This window comes from Neoarius graeffei, chromosome 11 (assembly GCF_027579695.1).
Source record: "Neoarius graeffei isolate fNeoGra1 chromosome 11, fNeoGra1.pri, whole genome shotgun sequence".
NCBI classification, from domain to species: Eukaryota; Metazoa; Chordata; class Actinopteri; order Siluriformes; family Ariidae; genus Neoarius; species Neoarius graeffei.
The window spans coordinates 1,281,544-1,290,482 of NC_083579.1; the positions used below are offsets into that span (position 1 = coordinate 1,281,544).

Genomic DNA, 8,939 nt, shown 5'->3' on the forward strand with positions numbered 1-8,939 from the left:
GCTCAGGTGGGAGAATCTGTGCACAGGACAACTGTAAGTCGTACACTCCACAAATCTGGCCTTTTTGGAAGAGTGGCAAGAAGAAAGCCATTGTTGAAAGACAGGCATAAGAAGTCCCGTTTGCAGTTTGCCAGAAGCCATGTAGGGGACACAGCAAACATGTGGAAGAAGGTGCTTTGGTCAGATGAGACCAAAGTTGAACTTTTTGGCCTAAATGCAAAGCACTATGTGTGGCAGAAAACGAACACTGCTCATCACCCTGCACACACCATCCCCACTGTGAAACATGGTGGTGGCAGCATCATGCTATGGGGATGCTTTTCTTCAGCAGGGACAGGGAAGCTGGTCAGAGTTGATGGGAAGATGGATGGAGCTAAATACAGGGCAATCCTGGAAGAAAACCTGTTGGAGGCTGCAAAAGACTTGAGACTGGGAAGGAGATTCACCTTCCAGCAAGACAATGACCCTAAACATACAGCCAGAGCTACAATGGAATGGTTTAGATCAAAGAATATTCATGTGTTAGAATGGCCCAGTCAAAGTCCAGACCTAAATCCCATTGAGCATCTGTGGCAAGACTTGAAAATTGCTGTTCACAGACGCTCTCCATCCGATCTGGCTGAGCTTGAGCTATTTTGCAAAGAAGAATGGGCAAAAATTTCAGTGTCTAGATGTGCAAAGCTGGTAGAGACATACCACAAGAGACTTGCAGCTGTAATTGCAGCAAAAGGTGGCTCTACAAAGTATTGACGCAGGGGGGCTGAATACTAATGCACACCACATTTTTCAGATTTTTATTTGTTTAAAAATTTGAAGACCATTTATCATTTTCATTTCACTTCACAATTCTGTGCTACTCTGTGTTGGTCTATCACATAAAATCTCAATAAAAAACTTTTAAGTTCGTGGTTGTAAGGTGGAAAAATGTGAAAAAGTTCAAGGGGTATGAATACTTTTGCAAGGCACTGTACAAGCCAATCCCAACTTGGACGACCTGAATGAGCTACTCTCTGCTGATGATCAGGGTTTGTTAAATACGTGCCAAGAAGAGCTCCAGACACATACAATGAGCTTAAATGCTATGTGCGAGGATTATAAAAATTTCAACTGACAAGTCAGAAGTCATGTCAATAATTGGATCGCCATCACCTCTGCTCATCTCCATCAATGACACGACTCTCAGACAAGTCCAAAAATTTCAATATCTGGGCAGCATCTTTACAGAAAATGGGAAATTGGACAGGGAGACAGAAACACAAACACAAAAAGCAAACAAAGTTAGTTACCAGCTGGCTCCCTTACTAAAACACCCTAACCTTCCCATGAACATCAAGGCACAACTCATAAATACCATCTTTCTACCAATTCTGACATACCAATGTCAAACATGGACACCGATGAAGGCATTAGAGAGAAAAATAACAACCTGGGAAAAGAGACGTCTCTGAAAAGCAGTGAATAAGACCAGGCGAGACAGAATAAGGAACAAAGAGATAAGGAAACTGGTGGGCACAACACCGGTCCTCACTCGCATCCAGCAACAAAGAATCAAGTCAAGTCAAGTTTATTTGTATCACGCTTTTAACAATAGCCATTGTCGCAAAGCAGCTTTACAGAATTTGAACGACTGAAAGCATGAGCTAATTTTATCCCTAATCTATCCCCAATGATGAAGCCTGTGGCGACGGTGGCAAGGAAAAACTCCCTCAGACGACATGAGGAAGAAACCTCGAGAGGAACCAGACTCAAAAGGGAACCCATCCTCATTTGGGCAACAACAGACAGCCTGACTATAACATTAACATGCCATATTTATCAAGTGGTTGGGCCATCTCAATTGATCCACCATCCAGCATTCAGAGCCTATAATATGAGAAGTTTGGAGACCCGAGCCTGAGGACGGCCTCGTAAACGCTGGATTGATGGTGTGAGAGAAACACTCAGTATCCATCACCTGTCTCCTGCCGAGGCCACACACCGAGCCCTTGACCGGCGGCTCCATCTCCCTGCGACATCACCGAGTACAAGCGGAAGATGAAGTAAGAAAAGTAAGTTTTATTTATTTATTTGTTTGTTTGTTTATTATAGTTATTATAGTTATTTAAGTGTTTATTTCATATTGTACCAATTAATCTGTTTTTGAGATGGTGCATTTTTAGACAAGCGTCGTTACAGCGCTCATGCTCTGAGATTATAGTCAGATATTTTTCATCGGCTATCCCTAATCGCAAATTGGAACCACATTATGAGTTCTAAGCCCAACGATCTCAATTTACCAAATCCTTTACAATTTTTTATCTGTGACAGCAAAATTTAATTATGTAATTTTATCACAGGTAGTCCTGTACACTCAAAATCTGAAGCCTGAAGTCATTTTCTATCAGAAATAAAAACAAGCTTGATCAAGGAACAGATAATAAAACCTCCAGATTGTCATGTGTGTAATAATTACACTGAGTTTATCGTACAGTTTCAGTCCTGAGGGAGATTCAGGGCTCATTAATGTTCTGGCTCAGAGCCGGACTGTGATTACACAGCACTCCTGGAAAAGAGTGAGAGAGTGATGAAAGAATGTTCCTCCTGCAGGTTTCTGTGTGTGTGTGTGTGTGTGTGTGTGTGTGTGTGTGTGTGTGTGTGTGTGTGTGTGTGTGTGTGTGTGTGTCCCAGCAGGTATGAGCTGACAGGCACAGCTTTCCCATTTCATGTACTGAAAAACAAATGTCAGCTTCTCATATGTACAAATTTAAAGCCAGACAATTAGATAACTAACCCTGTGCATAACAATATATCAGATCAGTGATTAGAATGTTTTAACTCCCCTTCAAGAGACTGAACTAAGTTAATAAGATCCTTGAAAAAGCTGTGGCACAGCAGTTATGCTCATATTTACATCGGAATAACATCCATGAAATGTATCAGTCAGGATTTAGACCTCATCATAGCACAGAGACAGCTCTGGTTAAAGTAGTAAACGACCTACTGTTGGCGTCTGATCAGGGCTGTGTCTCGCTACTTGTGTTGCTTGACCTTAGTGCAGCATTTGATACCATTGATCATTCCATTCTTCTGGATAGACTAGAAAATGTTGTGGGAGTTAAGGGAACGTCCCTCTCCTGGCTCAGCTCTTATTTAACTGATCGCTATCAGTATGTTGATATAAATGGTGATTTTTCTAGACATACTGAGGTAAAGTTTGGTGTTCCACAAGGTTCTGTCTTGGGTCCACTGCTTTTTTCTCTATATATGTTCCCTCTGGGTGATATTATTCGTAAACATTGTATTAGTTTCCACTGTTATGCTGATGACACACAGTTGTATGTTTCTGCAAAACCTGATGAGAGACACCAGCTTAATAGAATTGAGGAATGTGTGAAGGACATTCGACACTGGAATTAGAAGCCATAAGGTATTAGACAATTCATCCAGCTGCTAGTGGACATCTTTACCCATAAAGTATAAGATATCCAATACTTCATCCAGCTGCTATCAAACACATCTGTCCACAAATTATATGCTATCAGGCATCTTTGTCCAGCATATATAAGACAGTGCCTGGAAAATATTAGTCCAGATGTGAGCAGAAACTTTATCCAGGAAATGTCAGACATTTCATCTTTAAGGTTGGATAAAATGCTGATCCTAAAACAGAACCTCAGACTACGGAGGACAAAACAAGTCCATGTCTGGTTGGATGTCCTCCAAATCTCAACAAAGACTCTCTCTCTCTCTCTCTCTCTCTCTCTCTCTCTCACACACACATACACACACAAGCTATAATTTTATATCTGACATTAACTGTGTAAATATTACAGATATACAATTTGAGGTCAAAATAGCTGAACAGCAGAAAGTCGATGTAGTGCGAGTCGACAAATCTCTTCTTCCCCTCTTTCTGGGCCAGTAAAAGAGCAGTGTGTTCCTTATATGGTCACATGAAGATTAACTAGCATGCACACACACACACACACACAGAAATTTCTAATTTTCAGACGAATAGGTCAGACAGAGTGGGGGACGCTGCCTGCATCCAAATTTCAGTTTTATTGATCTCCTAACGACTAACACCTGATCTCTCAGGATCTCAGCTCTGTTCCACTTTCTGCGTTATCGTCCATAATTCTTTCAATAACTGATCTGGAGTCATCTGAGATATCAGACACGTTACTCAACTGCTCTCGGACACTTTCGAACAGATCCTTCATCCAAAATCTCTTAAAGACTTTAGAAGATATCATGCATTTCAACCAAAAATATCAGAAGTTAAAAATATTTTGTCTAGAAGATATCAGACATTTTGTACAGACATTACAAATTATTTCATCCAGAACAAATCAGATACTTTGGCTGGACTTGACAGATTTTGTCCCCAAGATATCAGACACAGTGTCCAAAAGACATCAGACTTTTTGTCCAAGAGATATCAAACACTTTGTCCAGATGATCTCAGGCAATTTGTCCAGACAGTGTCAGACATTCTTTCCAGAAGATATCAGACACTTTATCGAGACATGATCGAAGATATGTTCTTGAAGATCTCAGACACACTGTCCAGAAAATTTCACACAATTTGTCCAGGCAATATCAGGCACTTCTAAGTTAGTATATGAAGATGATATCAGACTTTTCACCAGAAGATATCAGACACTATGTCCAAAAGATATCAGACATTTTGTACAGATAAATATGTGTTATTTAGCAGCTGGGAGGTCCGTATGGTGAAATACCGTGACCGAGGTCTTGAAAGTACTGAGCGAGGCCCTCTGGGCCGAGGTCAGCATTCAAGGCCGAGGTCACGGTATTTCACCATACGGACCGACCTTAAACTGGTAAATAATATTTTTTTTTCTTTACCAAATTCTAACAGAAAACGAGAGCACCCGAAAGGGAAAACCGAGCCGAGCCGCCATTTTGAATTCATGGCTGTAATGCAAATGGCTTCCTCCTCAGTATACAAGTGCACTTCCATGGCAGAAAAAAAACTACATTTTGCTGCCTATGTCGTCCCCTATTTATACAAAATTGAGTCATTCAGGATTCAGCCATGTTTTTGCTCGGCATTAGCAACAGTTACAGGTTTTTAGCTTTCTCCTGAAATGTTTTCTTTTATTTCTTCTTCCTCAGGGGAGTAAAACTCGCTTTCGCTGTGAACACTGTCGTTATCGCTATCCATGCTGTAAAATTAATGCTATTCTCCTGAGAAATGCGAAAATAAATGTTGACAAAAATTGCTACAATGTTTGTTGTTGTTGTGAACGAGTGAGTCGCCAGAGGTCCGTAGCCAGGGTCCGTAACCAAGGTCCGTATCGTAGGATACAGACCCGCTTGCCAGCCAATCAGAGCGCAGGATTTGATGGAAACCGGAACGCAAAAAAAAATAATATACATTATTTCATCCATAACATATCAGAAACCTTGGCTAGCCATTACAGATTTTGTTCCCAAGATATCAGACACTTTGTCCAGAAGATATTACATTACATTAATATATCAAGTATATTATATATCAAGATATCAAGTACTTTGTCCAAATGATATCAGACACTTCATCAAGAAGAAATCAGACACTTTATCCAGAAGATCTAAAATATTTTATCCGAGTGTTATCAGACATCTTTGTCCAAAATCTGAGACGTCATCCTGAATCCTTGAGAGATTTGATGACAAAATATTAGATAATTTATCTGGAGGTTATTACACACTCAGACATTTTGTCCAGCAGTAATCAGACACTTATTTCCTACACTATTTGTCTGACAGTAAAAATGATTAGACACTTTTTCAGGAAGCTGTTGGACATTTTTGACCTCAGAGATAAAACACTGTCTGAAAGATACTTTCCTGAGTTCATACAGCAAGATAAGGACAGAAACTCAGACTGCTGTCGGACAAAATCAGCCCGAGTCCAGCTGGACGTCTCACAAATTCCAGCACACACACACACACACACACACACACACACACACGCTGTCTATATATCACATGTACACAGTATAAACAGTTGTAGAGAGAAAGCTGATGGTGTGTGTGTGTGTGTGTGTGTGTGTGTGTGTGTGTGTGTGTGTGTGTGTGTGAGGGCGAGACAGAATAAAACACCGCCGCTGATTCATCACCACAAAACTCTCAGGAAATTCTGACCCAAAAGGCGAGTCTGGTAAATAACCACATGGTGAACTTCCAGACGCTTCACACTCACTGGGATTTTACACAACAAGTCACACAAACATGAGTTTATCTGATAGAGTGCAGGAGAAAAAGAAGCTTCTAGAGCTGAGGAACTAAACATCTCACACACACACACACATACACACACACACACACACACATACACACCCTTAGATGAGAATAAACTAACCAAATATAAAGTCATAACAGAAGCATCACAAGGAAAACAATCACCTCACTACACTCGCTAACACTTTAGTTGGAAACATTAGTAGCGGGTCGTGACGTCAAAGCGTAATATCCTGAGTGACAGGGTGGTGTGATGAAGCGGAGTTACAATTACCACCCTGAAGTTGATTATTTTCCTCTAACAGCACATCCCCAAGTGTTTTATTCCTTTTACTCCACAAGAATTTACCAACATTTACAATTTTAATTATTAAAGAACATCAGTTATGTTAATTATCATAAAATCATATAATCAGATTAACGAAGATGAGAGATGAAGTTGAAAAGTGATGTCATATAGTAATGTTATAGCTAGCTAAATCCTCATACAGTTACATTTAATGTTCAGGGAAACGAGTCAGTTCCTGCTGTCACTTACATTATAGCAGCAATAAACAATCATTTCCTCACCAGCGACTTTTTATTCCAACTTGAAGTTAATAAGACAAAAAAAACCCACAGCTTGTTATGCATGTTAGTGAGAAACTGCAAAGAAGCGTAAAAAACCTTCAGTCCTGAAGACATCGGAAAACTTAAATAAATGTCTCCTTACCCTGGAGAAAACTTCACCATAGTAATGATTTTTTTAACTGTTACTATAGAAACAATAATGAATTAGAACAAGTGCACTAATGTAAACCTCTAACACATTACATCATGTACAAGAATAAAATGCATTTTTAATCTACATATTGTAGCTAGCTATCTTCAGCTAACTGCGAATTTATCGATATTTATTGCTATGTATAATATTAATAAAAGAATTCCACATGAACGGGGGATAAAACTTGCACATTCCTCAATACTAAGGTTCGGTTCAGAAGCTTTGTTTAGCCGTTGATGTTAAGTGTAATTTTAGTTCAGTACAGTTACTTTTGACTCTATAGCTAGCTAAACAAAAATGTGACTTTAAGCTAGCTAGTATTATCTAATACGAAAACAATTATTTAACAAGAAAATATGTAAAATACTTAAACATCACTACTTGTTTTCCCTAACAAACTTTTCCATGGAAAGTTTTTCTTAGCTACATCACTTAAACTGGCTGGTTAACTTAACAATCAAATGCAAGCAAAAAATCGTCTAATGCTAGTTAACTAGCCCAGGGATTCTCAAACTGTGGTACGTGTACCACTAGTGGTACGCGGGCTCCATTCTAGTGGTACGCCAAAGAATCACTTAATTAAATATAAATTTTTTAAAAAAGTGAAATACTATCCATAATATCCGAATGGATGAAAATATCTTATCAACCGATGACAAGAAAATGAAAGGAAATACAAATTAAGTTAATAATTTTAAAAAGTTTGCAAGTGCTTCTGGGTAGCCATACGTAGCGTACGTACGCATTCCCGCCGGTTCCGCTGACAGACGGTTATCCGCCATTGGTAGACTAGGCTGTGATGGGAAAAGGTGGAGGTGGCTTTGCTAATTATGACGAGTACGACAAAATTACTGCCGTGGCTTAAATCCGCGAATGGGAGCGTGGATCAGGAGAGAGGGAGAACTGAAGAGGACGTGTGTGAGCCGAGCGCAGATGCTAACGACAGTGGCAAAACCAGCCCCAGAACTGCTAGCAAACGGCAGAAACCAGTGAGGAGGAAGTCTGACGAAAAATACATAAAACTGGGATTCATTTGGAGTGGGACAGAGGAGCTGCCCAGGCCGCAGTGTGCTGTATGCGGGGACGTTCTGAGCAATGAGTCCATGAAGCCGTCGCATCTCAAACGGCATCTTACAACCAAACACGCAGCACTAAAGGACAAACCAATGGATTTTTTTTTTAAACGAAAACGTGATGAACTGAAGCAGTCCAAGTCCACCATTCTGTCCTATGGTACACCCGTAGCCAAAGCACAGGAAGCTTCATATCGTGCCAGCCTCCTGATCGCCAGAGCCGGTGAGCCGCACACAATCGGGGAACTGCTGTGTTTACCATTAGCCAAAGAGATGACACGTATCATGTGTGGAGAGAAAGCTGCCAGAGAGTTAAACTTGGTGCCGCTTTCAAATGACACCGTGTCAAGGAGAATAAACGACATGGCTGACGCTGTTAAAAAGACGCTGATTGAGCGCATTAAGAACAGTAGATATTTTACCATACAGCTTGATGAGAATACAGATGTTGCAGATTTGGCCAGTTTATTGGTTTATGTGAGATATGAATATGACGGTGTGGCGCTCGTATGTTCTGTAAATCACTGGAGACCAGAACTACATCAGAGCAAATATTCCAGTTACTGAACAAGTTCATCCAGGAGCATGGCAGTACTGTTCAAAGTACTGTGTGTAATGTTACAGTGGCCAACAATATTAAATATACTTGTTAAATAAAACCTCCGCCTTGTTTTTAATGAATACTTAGGCCTACTACGCTACTGTATTTTAATGTTGGTCATTATGGTGGTACTTGGAGAGCCAAGTATTTTCTGAGGTGGTACTTGGTGAAAAAAGTTTGAGAACCACTGAAATAGCCAATGATAGCTAAGCCAGTGAGTATTTGCTAGCATTAACCATATCATGTAGTTTAAGGGAAAAATGTACAATTG

The 8,939-nt window shown here is 40.1% G+C and overlaps 1 protein-coding gene across 7 annotated transcripts in view; it reads right to left on the bottom strand.

Moving 5' to 3' along the window:
* Nucleotides 1-8,939, bottom strand: part of ltbp1 (latent transforming growth factor beta binding protein 1) — a 161,363-nt gene that overhangs the window by 62,606 nt on the left and 89,818 nt on the right. The window lies entirely within an intron of this gene.